Source organism: Phocoena phocoena, chromosome 3 (assembly GCF_963924675.1).
Source record: "Phocoena phocoena chromosome 3, mPhoPho1.1, whole genome shotgun sequence".
Taxonomy (NCBI): Eukaryota; Metazoa; Chordata; class Mammalia; order Artiodactyla; family Phocoenidae; genus Phocoena; species Phocoena phocoena.
In genome coordinates this window covers 38,528,867-38,548,891 of record NC_089221.1, presented here as the reverse complement: position 1 = coordinate 38,548,891, position 20,025 = coordinate 38,528,867, and the positions used below count along the sequence as shown (strand labels likewise).

The following is a 20,025-nucleotide window of genomic DNA, read 5'->3' as shown; positions in this document are numbered from 1 at the left end:
TCATTTAATAAGGGAGAGAATGGGGAGTGAGGAGTGAATGGGTGTGAAGGAAACGAAAGCAAATATGGACAACTTATTAGAAGAGTTTGGCTGTGAAAGGGTAGATAGAGAGGGATTTAGGGGCGAGGTTTTCTGTTTTGTTTGCGTTTGTTTTGCCTGGTTTTAAATATGGAAAAGACATGAAGATATTTAAAAGCTGATATGGCTGAGGCAAGAAGGATAGTTGGTAGTGTCAATTTCCTAAGAAGGCAAAAGACAAGTTGATTCAGAGTGCCAGTGAAATGACTGGTCTTCAACAGGAAGAGGGTCAGTTCCTTTATTCTACTTTAAAGGAGGAGAAGATGAATGGAGAAGGAGACAACATTGGTGGATTTATTGGGGAGAAACTGAGGTAGGTCCAATCCAATGGCTTTTGTTTTTTTTTTTTTTGAAGATGGGAGACATCATAATTAGACATCTAGTGTCAGACTTAGTTTCCTACCTTTAAAATGGAATGTTTTGTGGATTAGTTGAAACAATGAATATGAGAGCACTATGAAACTGAAAGTATTGTTTACAATAATTATTTTCATTATAGATATACCCTTGTAAATTTGGATACTATCGTATCCTCTTTAATAATCAGAAAGGTTTTTTAATGTGTGGCATTGTTTCCAAATCTTGTTTTCAGATAAGTAACAGTATTTATTATCTAGAGATATTGTGAGACTAATAAATAAATATAAAATATTGTATTTTATTTAAAATCACAAGATAAATTCAATATTTTATTTCACTATACAATATAATATTCATTCATACACAGTCTCTTTTGGTAGTTTATTTTTAGGGTGGAAAGGTAATGGTATATCATGTAAAATGTCTAAGAGTAACTCCAATACAATAATTACAAAGTCTATCAGATTTATGTGAAAACACCACAAGATGACCAATATCTATATTTTGATGTTCTTCCATTTCAGCTCTTTTTTATCTCCTTAGGACCCATATGCTTATTTATCTTTCTCTGTTTGCTTCCACTTGGAGAGCAAGTTTGGTCAACTTCAACATGTGAGGTAAAAAAGAACAGAAAAGAAATGGTCTACTGTTTGCCAAATTGTTTTTCAAATTGTATTCACACATGTCTGGAAGCATTTTTATAACCATTTTAGATTAAGCCTTCAAATACTGTGCTAATTCCTTTCCCCAAGTATTTTTAAAGGCTACCTGCTTCTGTATAGGTTTAGCAAGGCCACTTGCTATCATCTACACCTGTCCATTCCTGTCATGTTCTTTATTGTTATATTTAAAAATGGACCACCAAGAATTTTTAACGCAATTCAGGAATATCATGATTAAAACAAGATTATAGACGCCCTCAGTCTTTGGAATCATCAAAATATAGCATAGTGTACTGAGAAATATTTATGAAGCCTACTGCAAGCAAACTCTGTGCCCTGCCATGTACCCCAGGTTCTTAGCATTGTAGTACACGCCAGTAGACTTCCAAGAACAGCATGTACATTTCTTTGTGGGTTTTCTCTGGCAGTTGGAGGCTGCTATGCTGGTGCATGGTAGCTGGCTGGAAGTCCTGGTAAATTTACATCCCTTGGGAACATCTTTCAACCACAACTGATAGGAGATAGTATTTAAATACCCCAGCTCCCTTGCCCCTCAGTTGGGATAAGGCTGAGGTGCATGTTCTACAATGGGTCCCAAAGCCCAAAGTAGTGACTTGCTTAATAGGACACCCTTGTTACTGTGCTGTTATCACATTTTTATGCTATTAAATTTGTCTCCATTCCCTGTTTCACTTTCTCACTCTGCTACCAGTGTTTCCTGAGGTCATCTCCTATCTAAACTATTTACACTTGAATTCCTTTTTCAGGGTTTACTTGTCAGGGGAGTAAAAATAAGATACTACCACATATTCTCATATATATTTTCTCGTGTAACTTAAAATTTCTAAATATGGTGGAGAGAAAAGAACACAGAAAGGAAACATGTTGCCACAATTTTCAGAAAACTTAACCTTATGTCGTCCACTGTGAACACTGTAGGACTCTTGAAAATACCTGAATTCACCTATATAAATTACAAAATGATGAAAGTTCTATTTATTTGTGATTGTAATATATTTTCATCAACATATATTTTAAAAGCTACAACTATCATGCCGTGTATTCATGCATTCAGTCAGAAATATTTCTTGAGCACCTCCTACTCGATCCAAAGTACAGTGCTAGGTTGTGAGGATAAAATGGTGAATAAAATTGATAAGGTCCTTTCTTTTTTTTTTTTACGGTATGCGGGCCTCTCACTGTTGTGGCCTCTCCTGTTACGGAGCACAGGCTCCGGACGCGCAGGCTTAGCGGCCATGGCTCATGGGCCTATCCGCTCCGCGGCATGTGGGATCTTCCCGGACCGGGGCACGAACCAGTGTCTCCTGCACTGGCAGGTGGACTCTCAACCACTGTGCCACCAGGGAAGCCCTACTATTAATGTTTTGTTAAGAAATTTGGCCTTGGAGGATTTACGCTGGAAAGTGAAATAACATTTATATTTTTAAACAACTGTTGTAGACACTGTATTGGAAGATGAGCATAGATCACTTCAACGTCCAAGTAATTTGTGTTAAAGCCGAAAGCTCAAGTCCAAATCGTTAGAAATGTCAAACTATTTTAAAATATGCTGCATCAACCTGACTATTTAATAATATGTTGAGATTGCAAACTGTTTCAAATGCTTACTTGAGAGTAGTTATAAGAGCATAAAATGAGTAGTCTTTCACACTGTCAGGACTATTCTTTGTTTCAAATTCAAAGGCATCTCTTCGTTTGCATTCAAATACATGTGTGTGTGTGTGTGTGTGTGTGTGTATGGCACTAGCCAGCAGCTTCTCTATTATCAAAAAATAAAGCAAAGTAAAAGCTCAGTGGCAAAGCCTATTTAGTGCATAATGGCGTCCACATTTGCCACAGTCTCTGCGCTGCCTATTCTTAATGCTGAAAATAATTGGAATAGGCGAAGCATGATGTCTTCCCCTTTACTTATAAATTACAAAGCTCTTTTTGTCAAAGCTATGATTGCATTCATTCGAAGACACAGCCTGAACTGAAAGAAATTCTGTAATATAATTTAAGGAATTTAAATGGAATCACCAATTACCTTTCTATCTTCCCCTTCTTCTTCTTCCTTCTTTTTGTTCTCCTCCTTTTTATTCATTCTGTAGGCACTTTCCTTGTGTCATTTTACCACTGAGCCAAAAACCATGGATACAGTTAGATTTTCAGAACTGTTCTGTGGAGCTCTGCGCTTAAAGATATGCTCATTTTCTCCCCTTAATCCTTGACCCACTATCTCACTTTGAGTCTTCTTACCCACTGAACAATTATATCCTGTTATGGAGGGAGTTTCATGAGTCATTGCAGTTATAGATGTCAAAAGAAAACCATTTGGAAATTGGGAAATCCACTGAAGAAAATAACACCATGATATTTTCAAGCAATTATAAATACATTGTTATAAAGGAAAATGATTACTTATAAAAACAAGCAATGCATTCAGAAATTTTACTCATCTGGGAGGAAATCCACACTTTTGATGAATCAAAAGTGAAACTGCTTTATTATATCTTTTCATTTGAAGCTCTTAAAGCATTCAATACATAGGAAAATAATTTCAATAAACACATTTTATAATAAAAAAAGTCAGAAACTGTTAAAATTTCAAGATCAAAGAGAGTCAATGATACAATTGGAAGAGACTAATATGTTCTAATATATGACCAAAGTAATTATTTTTATTGTACATTGCAAATGATAATAACCATTTTTGCTGAAAATGAAAATTGGGACATAAACTAAAGCTATATTAAACATTTTAAAGATTATAAGAGAACATAATAAATAAATACATGTCTATAAATTTGAAAGCATACATGAAGAAACAATTTTCTCAAGAGAATGTATTAAGATAATCAAGCCAAGACAAAAACAAAAAATCAGAAAAACCAATAGACTAATAATAGCCAGTTCATCAGGTTTTTTTTTTTTTTTTTTTTTTGTGGTACACGGGCCCCTCACTGCTATGGCCTCTCTCGTTGTGGAGCACAGGCTCCGGATGCGCAGGCTCAGCGGCCATGGCTCACGGGCCCAGCCGCTCCGCGGCATGTGGGATCTTCCCGGACTGGGGCACGAACCCGTGTCCCCTGCATCGGCAGGTGGACTCTCAACCACTGCGCCACCAGGGAAGCCCCATCAGGTATTTTTAATGGTAATACCAACTAATAACTTTGTTTTACTGAAGAAAAGATTAGATAGACTTCAAGATCAAATGTCAGAAGGGACACATGCTAAAGAAAAGATTTTTCTGATTTATAACCGGAATGATCTAGTAAATTGAACCACAAAACCCCTTTTTAATTTTTAATTAATTAATTATTTATTTAAACATCTTTATTGGAGTATAATTGCTTTACAATGGTGTGTTAGTTTCTGCTTTATAACAAAGTGAATCAGCTATACATATATTCCCATATAAAACCGCTTTTTAAATATGTGTAAATCTGATTCAAAATACTGTAAAAGCAAGCTATGCTATTATAATAATTCTATAATTAATCTTAATTTATTTCATTTTACCCTTTTAAAAATCGTAACCTCAGTCATATTTGGGATAACAATTCTAATCTTGATGAGAAAATGACTTGTATCTTTTTTTTTATAAATTTATTTTACTTATTTATTTCATTTTTGGCTGCCTTGGGTCTCCATCGCTGCACACGGGCTTTTTTCTCTAGTTGCGGTGAGTGGGGGCTACTCTTTGTTGCGGTGCACTGGTTTCTCATTGCGGTGGCTTCTCTTGTTATGGAGCACCGGCTCTAGGCGTGCGGGCTTCAGTAGTTGCAGCACGGAGCACATAGGCTCAGTAGTTGTGGCTCACTGGCTTAGTTGCTCCAAAGCATGTGGGACCTTCCCGGACCAGGGCTCGAACCTGTGTCTCCTGCATTGGCAGGCAGATTCTTAACCACCGCACCACCAGCAAAGTCCCAAATTGTATCTTTTTTATAATTAGCAGTCATTGACAATCAACTATAATTAGCAGTCATTGACAATCAGTCAGCTTTTTTTGGCTTATATGTGAAAGATCTACTTTATCTTTAATTCATATTATATTATGTAAAATGCTGGAAAATGTTATGTAAGAAATTGCAGTTGAACAAAATTTGCTTTCATAGGCTTTGTTCAAGTTGCATGGTCACAATGGTACTGCAAAATGTGCTCTATTTAATTACTTTTCTTTTGTTTTACTTAGTTATCTCAATTTTCTGAGCTACACAGATGTAAGTCTTGGCACTGCACAGCATACAGACATGGGAGTGTTTTGTTGTTTTATGAGAAATGCAGTTGGATAGATTCCTAAAATTTTCTAAATGATTCAGGTATGATAGTATAAAGGTAGCTAGATTATGATAACTTTTCTTCTCTTCCTGAAAATGACTATAATATTTAACTGCTGTGCAATGAAACCATAAATTATAATACAGACAGCAAAGAAAGGAAGAAAGTCTGTCAAAACACATTCTAAATTGTTAAAGACATAAGTGGATGTGTCTGGCTAAATGAGATTTAGAACTCCTTAAGCCTTTTTTACTTTTAGAAAGGAAAGAGATCTGGAATTTTTAAGTCTGAATAGAATGATAAAAGAAAATAAAGTATTAACCAATCTCTCTATCATTAGTTATTTTGATCATCCATCTATATTCTTTATCCAATCAAATTATATAAAAATTTTAATAGGGAGAAAGAAATTTTACTGAGAGAGGAAAATAAATTTTACTAATTGAGGAAACTAAACCGAAGAGACTTAATAAATGAATGCTTTTTTGGGATACTGTAATTAGCAATGATAACAGCAATGCATAAAGCAAATTATGAGAGTAAAGTGATTTTTCTTCCCGCTAGGCTATAAAAGATGCTTTTTTAAAGGACACATTAGTATCATTCCCTTCTTAATGTAAGCTTGGGCATCAGCCCAGGTACCATTTCTAAAAGCAGTAAGCATTTAACAAGGTGTTTATAGAAATACATCAGTAGTATCACTCAAGCGGAGCTTTGCATTTCTAGTGAAAGGACTAAGTAGTCATTAGCAACTTAACTTATATTGAAATCTTTTGGGCAGCTTTCATAGGAAAGCAATGAGGTATTCACTAAACTGCTCAGGAAAATTAATTCCAAATGAAAGAAATGCATTTGAAGTTCAAGAAGTTGAATGGAAATGCCAATTAATCACATTTTCTATTTAAGAAAAGATTAGATAGACTTCAAGGTCAAGATGGCAGAAGGAACACACGTTAATACACCAATTCTTGTGTGCATTCTCTCTGTATACATTACACATACATATATGCATCTCTTCCTGCTATGTAACATATATGTGTGTATGTATAAAATGTGTATGTGTATATATATATATATATATATATATACACACAAAACAGAAAAATTAATAGATATGTAGAAAATGGTATATAGAATTTTTAATATCAGAACAAGGAAGTAAAGTGTCTAGATGTCTAGCTGCCAGAAACAGAAAAGAGACATATAGCAATAAGCCATATTTGAAGCCATTAGACCTGTGCAGTGACTGTCACCTAAAAAATCCACAGCAGCTGAGGCCTCAGCACCTGTAGAGAGAGAGAAGCCAAGTCTGCAAGCCCCATGTACAGTGGGGAATCAGAAGTTGGAACCATCTGTGAAGCCAGAAGATGGACTGCATTCAAAGTGACAAAGGGAAATTTCATAATGATAAAATGAAAAATCAACCAAAATATGACAATTGAAACTTGTGTGCACTGAACCAGAACTTTGCAATATATAAAGCAAGACTGATATAATTACAGAGGAAAAATCTCAAATCTACAAGTATGGTAGGATATTTTAAGCAACTAATTAAGAAACTGATAGATTAAGCACACAAAAAGCAAGTCTTCAAATATCCAAACTTGGTTAATACTTTTTAGTCCATAGATATTTTAGAGATCTATTCACCCAATAAAGAATGTATATTTTTAAGCACATAGTTTCAACCTTTATAAAAATGAATCATTAGTCTGATCAAAAGTTTTAAGAGATTCAAAAGAATAACATTAAACAGTCCATAACTCTCTAGTCAAAATAAATAAAATTAGAAACCAGCAACCAAAGATATCTAATAAAACAGAATAATTTTGGAAATGAAATAACATATTGCTAAATAACACACTGCTAAATAAGTAACAATGGAGATTTTAAAATATTTAAAATTAATAAACAGAAAAGGCACTTTATGCTTCAACTAGTGGTCCTAAATTAATATTTGAATAGAAATGTATAATTTTATATTCATAATTAAAAGATAAGACCAACCGAGAATAAATAAACTTAGCAATTGTCTCAAACAGTTAGAAATGTAGTAAACCAAGAAATACCAAAAGTAAAAGTAGACACTAATAATACAGAAAGTGACAAGAGTAACAGAAGCAATAATAACCAAATATCAGAAATGATGATCAACAGAACTAAGAGATAGTTTATTGAAAAACAAATAAACATTCTTACAAGCCTGGTAAATAAAGCTAGAGAACATAATGCATAAATATCAACACATTTGAGGTTGGTTGCTTGGCCTGAGGTGACCCAGCACTGGAGCCTACCCGGGCTCTTTGGTGGGGCTAATGGCGGACTCTGGGAGGGCTCACGCCAAGGAGTACTTCCCAGAACTTCTGCTGCCAGCGTCCTTGTCCCCGCGGTGAGACACTGCCACCCCCGCCCCCTCTGCAGGAGACCCTCCAACACTAGCAGGTGTTTGGGGTACTCGTGTGGATCCTGGTCGCCTCCTCCAATGCTTCTCTACCTCTGCTGCATGGATGGGTCATGTTCGTGTCTGTGACGGCTTTCATCTGTTCCCGCCTCTTCCTGGGCGTGTTCCCCTCTGGCGTGGTGACTCTGATTAATGCCAGCTGGAACTTCCTGGGTTTTGCTTACCATTTTACAGTGTTCGTCTTCTACTTTGGAGCCTTTTTGTTGGAAGCACCCGCCACATCACTGCACGATCTACGTTGCAATAGAAGCATGGCTGTGCAGCTGCTCTTGAACGATAACCAGTATAACATAAATGTGGCAGCCACACTCTAAGGTCACTTTCCATTGTCACAGAAATGATTTGCTACATCCTCAAGTCCTGATAGCTGCACTTTGCTTGGCTGTGAGATCACTGTGCGAATAGACATCTCATCGTGAAGTTTTGAATATGTACCACATTAGGGGTCTCACCACTGCTTAACAAATTTTTGCCTTTGTGATGACAGCTTGTTACAGTTGCAGTTTGGGTCTGGCTTTACAACGATGGTGACCGTAACACCCCTTACAAACTGACTGCTTGTGTGTTAGTTTCATTTGTGTACTTTTTATGTCTGATCAATTTGGATACCATTTTGTCCAGATATAACAACATCCCCAAAGTAATTTGTTTAGTATATGCAGAGAATCTAAGTATAAGTTTTGGTTCATTTCACGGATGGAATTTTAATTTTAGTATGATGTTAAACAGAGAAATAGCCTTTAGTTTTACATCTCCTTCTCTTTTTCTTTTCTTATTTTAAAGAAAATAACCCTTTACACCCATAAAATACATAGATATCATTCATGAAAAAAGGGGTATCTCTTGTGTTTAGTTACTGAGTCACCTGAACCTTAATTTTAATAGGTAACTAAAACTCCTGAAGAAAAACACATTTCAAATAAGCTTCCCACTGAACTCTGTGTTTTAGTGTAAAACAGAGATCGACGCTCTTTAAAGGTCCAGATGGTAAATGTTTTAGGCTTTGTGGGCCATTCAGTCTCTGTCACAATTACTCACCTCTGCTGTTATTACGTGAAAGCAGCCATAGACAATAAGTAAACAAGTGAGTGTAGCTGTGTTCCAATAAATTTTTATTTACAAAAACCGGCAGCAGGCTGGATTTGGCCTGTGGGCTGCAGGCTATCGTTTGCTGACCTCTGGTGTAAAACTTTGGTTATGGGTTCCGTATTTTATTGAACTGATCCTGAAAGGTATAAAGCGAATTAGACAAGCCACATAGCATTTAGTCTCATGCAGTAATCACATTGCCTTTGGGTTAATGGTCAAATACTTACCCTTGAAGGGGCTATAGTTTCTCAAGCTAATTCAAGCAGAGTCTTGGGTACAGGAAAAAGTAATTTATGAAGTGAACCCTAGTTGCTTAATCCACCTAAGTGTTTCCTAACAACTAAGCAAACTGCTCATCTGGCATCCTTAAGACGAGAGCCCCAGAGACCACTAACCACTCCTGGAACTGGTATCTAGCTCCTGATGTCTTACTTTGGGTTTATTTATGCTTCAAATACAGCTGTTCGCCCAGTGCATGAAAATACAGATATTTATGTGTGGATATGTGAGGCTTTACCCAATAGACTTCTCCAAAGGGTGAACTTTTTACTTCTAATTCTTTTACATGACTCTGAGTTAAATTTGAATAGAATATGAAATATAACTTAAAGTTGTAGATCCTCACATGTTTAGAGAACAGTCCTGACATCTACTGAATATGAATAGCACAGAGACGTATTTTAACCCACCTCAGAGACCCTGGCCGTGGCAAGATGCCAAAATGGCTTGAATGGGAGAACAAGATAGAGTTAGGCCCCCAGCTCACACCACCCATCCGAACAAGATACTTATCTCTTGCCTCGAGAGGGCAACCTCTGGGAAAAGAGGGCTTTTGATTATTTTATACTTTCAACCCTTTGCTTTTTGGCTGAATCATCTACTACAAGTGCCAGGTATAAGCTGGGCTGTTAGATTTCATGGAACATAGAACAATACTGAATGAGTAGCATAATCAATGCTCAATGATCAAATACTGTTTATGTGATAATCCCCTAGAAAGAAGAATCTTATTAAGGTTTGGTTTGTGATGTAATTACAGAGATAAAAGGTATATTTACTATGTGGCAAGAGGAAATCAGTCTTGTGACTTTATACTGATGTTATAGCTTTTCTATAATATCCAACTTCCCTGGTTTTTCTAGCTCCACACTACACTCTTAACCCTGAATTATGAATTGTATATTACAAAGTCATATATGTGCCATAAGGATATATTGTCCATTCCGGCTGGAATTGTTAAAAGTTAGTCTGCTAGATATAGTTGTGAGATTATATTTTTGTTTCCAAGGTATAAGCTTGGTGGCTTTAAATTAAATGATTTCATGAAACTGCTTGGTGACACTTTTGTAAATGGATTGCTTCTAGATCATTAAGAACCAAGCCTAAAACTCATCTAACTGTGAATACTTAGAATTGTAAATTAATCACGATCTAGATTTGTGAGTTGACTGACAAAGCACTTGAACAAAAATTATGGCATTTGAGAATTTCTTTATATATCTTAGCTGTAAAAATGAGAAAGTGTTGGCTGGTTTTAAAATCTGGTAACTCCGTGATGAAAAGAAATGTATTTTGTAAGTGTTATAACTCTAATAAAGTATCCATCTGATAAAAAATAAAATCAACACCTTTGAAAGCATAAATGAAACTGCAATTTCCTCAAAAGATTGAATTATGTAAGTCAAAACGAGGCCCCAAAAAAAGATTTTAAAAACCCCAAAATATATAGAAGACCTAAAATTTCTCTCAGAAGCAGATCTCCAAGACAAGCATTTGGGTGCGAGTAATTTATACGGGACTTGACCTCCCAAAGCGCTGACTGGGAAGCGGAGAAGCAGTACTGGGAAGAAAGTTTTTGTGTGGGTTACTGCTGAGGGCAACTGGGGCTCAATCCCATTGGAGACTCTGGAAGGCTGTGTAGAACACCGCTCAGAATTATCGTGCCTGAGGAGCGAAGAAACTAGGCTATTTATCCACAAACTCTCATTTTTCCTTTGTTGAGGGTTTCTCTTGGGGGTGTTAGTTCCCTGGAACTTATGGCCTGCTCTGCACAGAGCCAAAGAGTCTGCAACCAGAGAATTCCAAGTGCTCCTAGTAAGCAGTAGTTGGCATGCACAGTACAGAGGGATTATGGGCAGGGCACCAACAGCCTGTGCTGAAGTATCTATTCATTGTTTTTTGTTTTTTTTTAAATACTTCAGCAGGATGGCTGGAGGAGAACAGTGATGGGGGTCCCTCACCACCAGGCATCCAACTTGGGAAGCCTCTCCATCCCCAAGGGCCTGAGAGCCCCCTCTCCCATCCAACCTATTAACACTCAAGTCTTTTCATTTGATTAGAGAGTTCAGATGCAAGACAACTCATTTTGGTTTGGGGTAATCAGAACAGACTTTTTGGAGGATGTGAAATACGAGCAGAGCAAGTTTTCAGTGGGTAGTAAGGAATGAAGAGGGCACTCCAGGTAGAGAAGCAAGTATACACGAAGTGAGCAAAAAAGAAGAAATGAGAAAACTCAGTTCATGTTTTCACATAAATGAGTGATCTAGGTTGACTGGGGCAGAAAGTTTGATTATGTAAGTGGTTTGTATGATAAATTTCAGTGGCAGGTGATTTAGAAAGATCTAGAATATCATTTTAATTAACACTGCTAGCTGTTTTAGGTAAGGAATTAACAAAGAGAATGGTGTTTTAGAAAGTTAAATCTGTTCATAAGGTCAACGATGGGTTTTAGGGCAAAGAGCTGCAGTGATTTTTGAAGTAATGTAAAATCTACAAATAAAGTGATAAGTGCCTATATTTGGACTGGCTACAGTGGGGATGGAAAAAAAGGGACAAATATGACAAGAGGGAGGATCACACAGAATTTTAGAATCTATTTTAGAATACCACCGACTTCCCCACCATTCTGAAGATCAGGTAACTGAAGCAGAGAGGGGAAGTGTCTTATCTGATGTCACAAGGCTAGTTGGTAGCTGAGACAAGTTTAGATTTTGATCACTGGACTCTAGGTAAGGGTTATTTTTAAATTCAGAGGCTCCTTCTTCCCATGGTAAGCAAATGATCGAACTCTGCTTGTTGCATTTAGAATTTCCTTTCCCCTTTCTGGTTTGAGGCTTAAGAAGGGAAGTAAGAAATAACCAACGATCTTTTATCTCACTAGAAACATTTTTAGAACTTGCTAACTGGTTAGACATGAGGTTCAAAATCAAAGACTGGAAGACAAGTGTATACTTTGAAGGCTTAATGATTGAGGAAATAAAATGGATTTTAATTGAGAAACTATTTTTGCAGAGATAAAGACATTTCCTCTAGGCTTACTGAGTTTAAGGTGACAACAGGATATACAAATATGTACGGTCAGCATGAAGATGGAGTATATGGTCAGGCGGATATGAGACTCATCTGTATACAGGTGCTGACTTTACTTATATACCCATTGATTTCAGACGTGATTTTTGAAGTTATTTTATTTAGTCAAATTTCTCTTCTTCTCTATCCTGAAAGACCTAGGATTGAATAGGAACTTCTTGTTTGTTTAACTTGGTACAGTTTGATTAATCTCTGATGCCCAGTTGCTATATAATAATACCTGCATCACATTTATAAATTTATAGTTATTTTTATATACTTATTTTTAAATTTAAATATAGTTGATTTACAATATTGTGTTAGTTTCAGGTATACAATTTTAGATTATTTTCCATTATAGGTTATTATAAGATATTGAATATAGTTCTCTGTGCCATACAGTAAATCCTTGTTGTTGATCTATTTTATATATGGTGTGTATCTGTTAATCCCATACTCCTAATTTCTCTCTTCCCCTCCCCTTTCCCCTTTGGTAACCACAATTTTGTTTTCTGTGTCTGTGAGTCTGTTTCTGTTTTGTAAATAAGTTGATTTGTACTGTTTTTTTTTTTTTTAGATTCCATATGTAAGAGATATTATATAATATTTAGACAAAGTTATTTTAAAAGGAAATATCACAGAGTAAGATTTGACTGTCTGGAAAATACAATATCTAATTCTATAATATTGCCAAACAAATGCACTACAACCTTTTTTTAAAGTCAAGCATAAATTATATTTCTTATTCTTTAGAGAATGTTTAATAAGAATATCTTGAAAAAATTATTTTTTAAGTTTGTCTGAGTCTCTGCTCTATTAAATTGATTATGAAAAGTATTTTTTTCTTTGAATTATTTTCTTTCTTTGGACAATTTTTTTAGAACGGTTTTAGGTTTACAACAAAATTTAGAGGGAGGTACAGAGATTTCCTATATACTCCCTGCCCCTACACATGCATAACCTCTCTCATTGTTAACATCGGTCACCAGAATGGTACTTTTTTTTTTTTAAACCAAGGATGAACCTATATTGACACACCATAATCAACCAAAACCCCATAGTTTACCCTGGGGCTCACTCTTGGTATTATACATTACATGGGTTTGGACAAATGTATAATGACATATACACTGTACCCATTATTATTATATCAGAGTATTTTTACTGCTCTAAAAATCTCCTGTGCCCTGCTTATTCATCTCTCCTCCCCTTACTCCACCCTTAGCAACCACTGATCTTTTTATTGCCTCCATAGTTTTGCCTTTTCCAGAATATCATATAGTTGGAATCATAGAGTATGTTGCCTTTTCACATTGACTTCTTTCACTTAGTAATATGAATTTAAGGTCTTTCTTTTTTAATACATTTTTTATTTCATTTGCTGCTACAGTCTCTAGGTTATATAATTGTTACCTATTTGTTCCAAGACCCATTGAATTTTTATTGCTATTAGTGAATATTCATTAGGCAGCTAGTTGAATGGAGAACTAAATACAGTATGTGTTTGGAAAATGTTTGCTTTCTAATACATGTAAGCTTAAGTGATTTAAATTGGGAAACAAACAAAAACCAAAATAAAACTTCTACTATCTGGCAGGCACTCTACTAGCATTCCACTTAATCCAGAAAGCAGCTTAAACATTAAGTCTTATTATCCCCACTTTAATGATAAAGAAACTAAAATAGAGATTAAGTAACTTGCCAGTATTAATATAATTACTAAGAGATAGAGCCTACAAGTGAACCTATCTTCATTCACTTAATCATTCATAACCAGGAGATTGGGAAAAACTGATCCTTCATTTTAGCATGACAACACTTGGCACTCACCAAGATACCCACCACTCTCTGTTGTCTTCTACTGGGCCTACTTTACTCATTGTGTGATTTGCCTAGTTTCTTGGTGACCCCAGAAATAGTTCAGTAGCCTTTGGATAATCCTGTTTATTTTGAGAAACTTATTCTGAAAAGTTTCAACATTGATATGAAGTCTCAAAAAGCCAAGAACTATACTGTGGCTCCTTGGAATTCCTGTAGTTGCACACAGTCATCTAGGAAAGCTCACGAAGCCTCTTTTACCCTAGGAATCCCCTGATGAATAGGTGAGCAGGAAGAGAGTCCAAGCATTATCCCCGTTTTTGAGTTACTGACAGCTGCCTAAAATTTCAACAGGAACTTTAGGGAGTAAATCATTTCTCTAAGTGTAAACTGACCTTCAAATTAATGACCCATGGAGAACTGAGGTATTAATTCATTCAGCAGTAAATATTTATTCCACTCCCAAAGTGGGCTTTGCACTGTGTAACGCGCTGGAAGGGTCCCTGGAAAACAGGTTGGGCATGGTGTCTACTCTTATGGAGCAGGGCTTGTGTGTGTGTGGGGACAATAAACAACTTAGCAAATAAATTAAAAATATATAACTGTAGATTATGAGAAGTGATGAAACAGGGTGCTGTGATAGGAACTGGCATAAAAGGCTTTATTTTAGATTGGGTGGTCATGGAAGGTTTCTCTGAGGATATGACTTTTGGGCTGAGACGTGAGAGGTGAGAAGGGTCCAATCACATGAGGGGACAAGGAAGCAGAATTTCAAGCAGAGCGAATTGCAAGAGCAATGTGAGGTGCTGGTTAAAACTGGGCTTGTTCTAAGAACAGACAGAAGGCAAGAATAGCTGGAGCTTCCTGAGGAAGGAGGCTAAAAGCAGAAAATGAGGTAATTAATTGTTCTTATTTCATGAATTTAATTAAAATGTTCTGGCATATTTGTAAACCACAAGACCCCTCAGTGGATTCTGAAGGCTTCTCATTGTTTAAAAGTGAATAAGAAGACAAACATCAATAAAAATGAACAAAAGATGAGAAGACACTTTCCAAGAAGATAAGACATGGTAATAAGCACAGGAAAAGATGCTCAGCCTCATTGCTCAGCAGAGAAACGCAAATTAAAACTACCAGGAGATAACACTCCCCAATAAAATGGCTACAATTATGAAGATTAATAATGTCGAGTGTGGGGAAAGATGCAGGACAACTGGAACTCCTGCACATTGCTTGTGGGTCACACTGCTTTAGAAAATAATTAGGTAGTTTCTTCTAAAGTTACCATATGATATCTTACCATATGATACAGAAATTCCACTACTAAATTATTTACCCAAAATAAATGAAAATACATAACTACAGAAAAATTTGCACACAGATGCTCATAGCAGCTGGATTGGTAGTAGGCAAAAATTAGAAACAATGAAAAGGTCCATTCACATGTGGTGTATCAATATAATGGCATATTCCCCTGCAACAAAAAGAAACAAACTACCAGTAAACACAGCTATATGGATGAACCTCAAAACATTATGCTGAGAGAAAGAACCTAGACATACATATAAACACAAATGTGTGTGTGATAATTCTATTCATACGAAATTCTAGAATAACAAAATTACTCTATGGTGACAGAAAGTGAAAGCCGATGAGACCAGTGGTTGCCTGGGGCTAAGAGTGGGAAAGTGTTGCCGAAAAAGGTCAGGAGAGAACTATTTGGGGTGATGAAAATATCCTAAATCTTGATTGTGATGATGGTAATATGGGTATAGATATTTGTCAGAACTCATTGAACTGTATAATTTAAATGGGTACATTTTATTGTATATACATTATACCTCAATAAAGTTCATGAGAAAGAAAAAAAAGCTAATTAATTTTTGTTAACGTTCATTGTTATAGTTCATCAGATCTATTTTCCACAGTAAACTAATCATATGTTTCCTGTATTTCTTTAAAACATACTTTTTAATTATTTTTTTAGGGTGTTAGAAATATATATATATTTAACATCTTTATTGGAGTATAATTGCTTTACAGTGGTGTGTTAGTTTCTGCTTTATAACAAAGTGAATCAGTTATACATATACATATGTCCCCATATCTCCTCCCTCTTGCATCTCCTTCCCTCCCACCCTCCCTATCCCACCCCTCTAGGTGGTCACAGATCACCAAGCTGATCTCCCTGTGCTATGCAGCTGCTTCCCACTAGCTATCTATTTTACGTTTGGTAGTGTATATATGTCCATGCCACTCTCTCACTTTGTCACAGCTTACCCTTCCTCCTCCCTGTATCCTCAAGTCCATTCTCTAGTAGGTCTGTGTCTTTATTCCTGTCTTACCCCTAGGTACTTCATGACCATTTTTTTTTTTTCTTAGATTCCATATATATGTGTTAGCATACGGTATTTGTTTTTCCCTTTCTGACTTACTGCACTCTGTATGACAGACTCTAGGTCCATCCACCTCACTACAAATAACTCAATTTCATTTCTTTTTATGGCTGAGTAATATTCCTTTGTATATATGTGCTACGTCTTCTTTATCCATTCATCTGGTGATGGACACTTAGGTTGCTTCCATGTCCTAGCTACTGTAAAGAGAGCTGCAATGAACATTGTGGTACAATGACTCTTTTTGAATTATGGTTTCCTCAGGGTATATGCACAGTAGTGGGATTGCTCAGTTGTATGGTAGTTCTATTTATAGTTTTTTTAAGGAACCTCCATACTGTTCTCCATGGTGGCTGTATCAATTTACATTCCCACCAATAGTGCAAGAGGGTTCCCTTTTCTCCACACCCTCTCCAGCATTTATTGTTTGTAGATTTTTTGATGATGGCTATTCTTACCAGTGTGAGATGATATCTCATTGTAGTTTTGATTTGCATTTCTCTAATGATTAATGATGTTGAGCATCCTTTCATGTGTTTGCTGGCATGGCAATCTGTATATCTTCTTTGGAGAAATGTCTACTTAAGTCTTCTGCCCATTTTTGGATTGGGTTGTTTGTTTTTTCGATATTGAGCTACATGAGCTGCTTGTAAATTTTGGAGATTAATCCTTTGTCAGTTGCTTCATTTGCAAATATTTTCTCCCATTCTGAGGGTTGTCTTTTCATCTTGTTTATGGTTTCCTTTGCTGTGCAAAAGCTTTTAAGTTTCATTAGGTCCCATTTGTTTATTTTTGTTTTTATTTCTATTTCTCTAGGAGGTGGGTCAAAAAGGGTCTTGCTGTGATTTATGTCATAGAGTGTTCTGCCTATGTTTTCCTCTAAAAGTTTTATAGTGTCTGGCCTTACATTTAGGTCTTTAATCCATTTTGAGTTAATTTTTGTGTATGGTGTTAGGGAGTGTTCTAATTTCATTCTTCTACATTTAGCTATCCAGTTTTCCCAGCACCACTTATTGAAGAGCCTGTCTTTTCTCCACTGTATATTCTTGCCTCCTTTAACAAAGATAAGGTGACCATATGTGCGTGGGTTTATCTCTGGGTTTTCTATCCTGTTCCATTGATCTATCTTTCTGTTTTAGTGCCAGTACCATACTGTCTTCATTACTGTAGCTTTGTAGTATAGTCTGAAGTCTGGGAGCCTGATTCCTCCAGCTCCGTTTTTCTTTCTCAAGATTGCTTGGCCTATTCGGGGTTTTTTTTTTTGCTGTACGCGGGCCTCTCACTGTTGTGGCCTCTCCTGTTGCACAGCACAGGCTCCAGACACACAGGCTCAGCAGCCATGGCTCACGGGCCTAGCCGCTCTGCGGCATCTTCCCGGACCGGGGCACAAACCTGCGTCCCCTGCCTCAGCAGGTGGACTCTCAACCACTACGCAACCCGGGAGGCCCTATTCAGGGTCTTTTGTGTTTCCATACAAATTGTGAAATTTTTTGTTCTAGTTCTGTGAAAAATGTCAGTGGTAGTTTGACAGGGATTGCATTGAATCTGTAGATTGCTTTGGGTAGTAGAGTCATTTTCACAATGTTGATTCTTCCAATCCAAGAACATGGTATATCTCTCCATCTGTTTGTATCATCTTTAATTTCTTTCATCAGTGTCTTATAATTTTCTGCATACAGGTCTTTTGTCTCCTTAGGTAGGTTTATTCCTAGATATTTTATTCTTTTTGTTGCAATGGTAAATGAGAGTGTTTTCTTAATTTCACTTTCAGATTTTTCATCATTAGTGTATAGGAATGCCAGAGATTTCTGTGCATTAATTTTGTATCCTGCTACTTTACCAAATTCATTGATTAACTCTAGTAGTAAAACATATTTTTTAATTATTTTCTTATCCTTTACCAGTCCTGACTGAAGTTTAAAAACTGATTGGTATTTTACATCACATGGTACAGAGCTATAAGAAAAATAGGATCTTTTCCTGACCTAGGTTAATTTCCTGTATTAAGGAGAACTTTGTCTTTTTTTTTTTTTTTTTTAAACTTGGGGTATTGTTGTTAAAGGGTGAAAACTATGGATATCCAAGTGGAATTTTACAGAACGATTTTTAATTATTATCATAGTATTTTAGATTTCTTACAGATTTAAGAATAGATATGCCCCAAAGTTTGATATCTTAAAGCTCCCTGAAAAATAGAGACTACGTCCTAAGACTTTATGAGGAGGGTCAATGCCCGGGCAACAAGAGTGAGGGGAAAAAGAGGTGAGTCACAGAAGGAGGAAAGGTGGTTCACTGTCCAGAAGCCACAGTTTCAGAAGGAAGCACAACATATTTCTCATAATCAGTACGGAAGTCTTTGAGGAAGGTTTTATGGAACCCTTGCTACTCAACAGTCTGAAAGAGAAGGAAAGGAGAGGAATTTATCTGCTGGCTCTTTCATTTTCCTGACTCTAATTAGCCTACATTTGTCCATGGGTGTTAAACCCCACACTTCTGAGTTGTGTTATCAGGTGCTGGTGGAGCCTTGTCCCAGGTCCCACTGCACAATACTTTATATGAGTCTGGCCATGATGGGAAGAACCAGAGCTACTGTGAGTCCTATCAAGTTGGGCCTGAGTGCGTGGGCCACTGTACTTCCCCTTGTGGATGGTGTGCGAGGACTGTGCTGGGCCAGCTGGCAGCTGGGAGGGCGGAAATACTGGCGGTGTGGCAGATGAAGCACTGCTGGTGACAGCGGGGACATTCCAGTGAGCACCCTGTTGAAGCCTAGCAGGCAGATGTGAACGTGGGAACCTGGGCAGGCATGTGAAGTGGGTTCTATACTTGAGGTCAGAAGACTCTAGAAGCCAACTGAGCATTTGTAACTGTAGGATAATTTGTCCTTTAAGTTTGGGGGAAATTTGGTGGTGGTGGTGAGGAAAGAAAGGAAACTTTTCCCTCTTGGACTGCTTTGGCAAGGGAGTTTACTACTTCAAACTAATAACGATATTTGGCAACTAACTGTGCTTTTAACCTAAAAAAGTCAATATTTCTTATGAAGGTACCGATTAAATGTCTTTTGATGGTATTGCTATATTTTATTTCCACCATGAGCCCATCTGCACTACTTATTAAACTACAGTTATACATTTCAGAATATTCATTCATCTACAAGGTTCGGGTTTGGTCACATCTGCAACTTAACCCTTAATTAAAAATGAAACAAAACAAAATAAAAAGAATCACCATAATATCATCATTTTTATGTAGGCAAGATGTCAATTAATACACATTTTAATTCAAATAAAGCTGAATACCACCTTCTGCAATAAATGTTCACCTTAAAATTTGAATTAAGATTTAATGTTTATAAATTAAATATTTTAAATGTTAGGCTAAATCCATTTGAAAGTAAACAAATCCTACTTAATTTATAATTTTTGGCATATAAATTTTTCCATATAGGGTCATAAATATTTTATTTCTTTAAAATACAGTTGTGCTAGAATTGGATAAAGCCAATTTCGTTATACAAGAAAAACTGCATGGCCCT

General features: G+C 36.4%; 1 pseudogene; it reads left to right on the top strand.

The window, feature by feature from the left end:
- Positions 1-281: 281 nt before the first annotated feature.
- Positions 282-19,224, top strand: LOC136120154 (uncharacterized; annotated as a pseudogene).
- Positions 19,225-20,025: the final 801 nt, after the last annotated feature.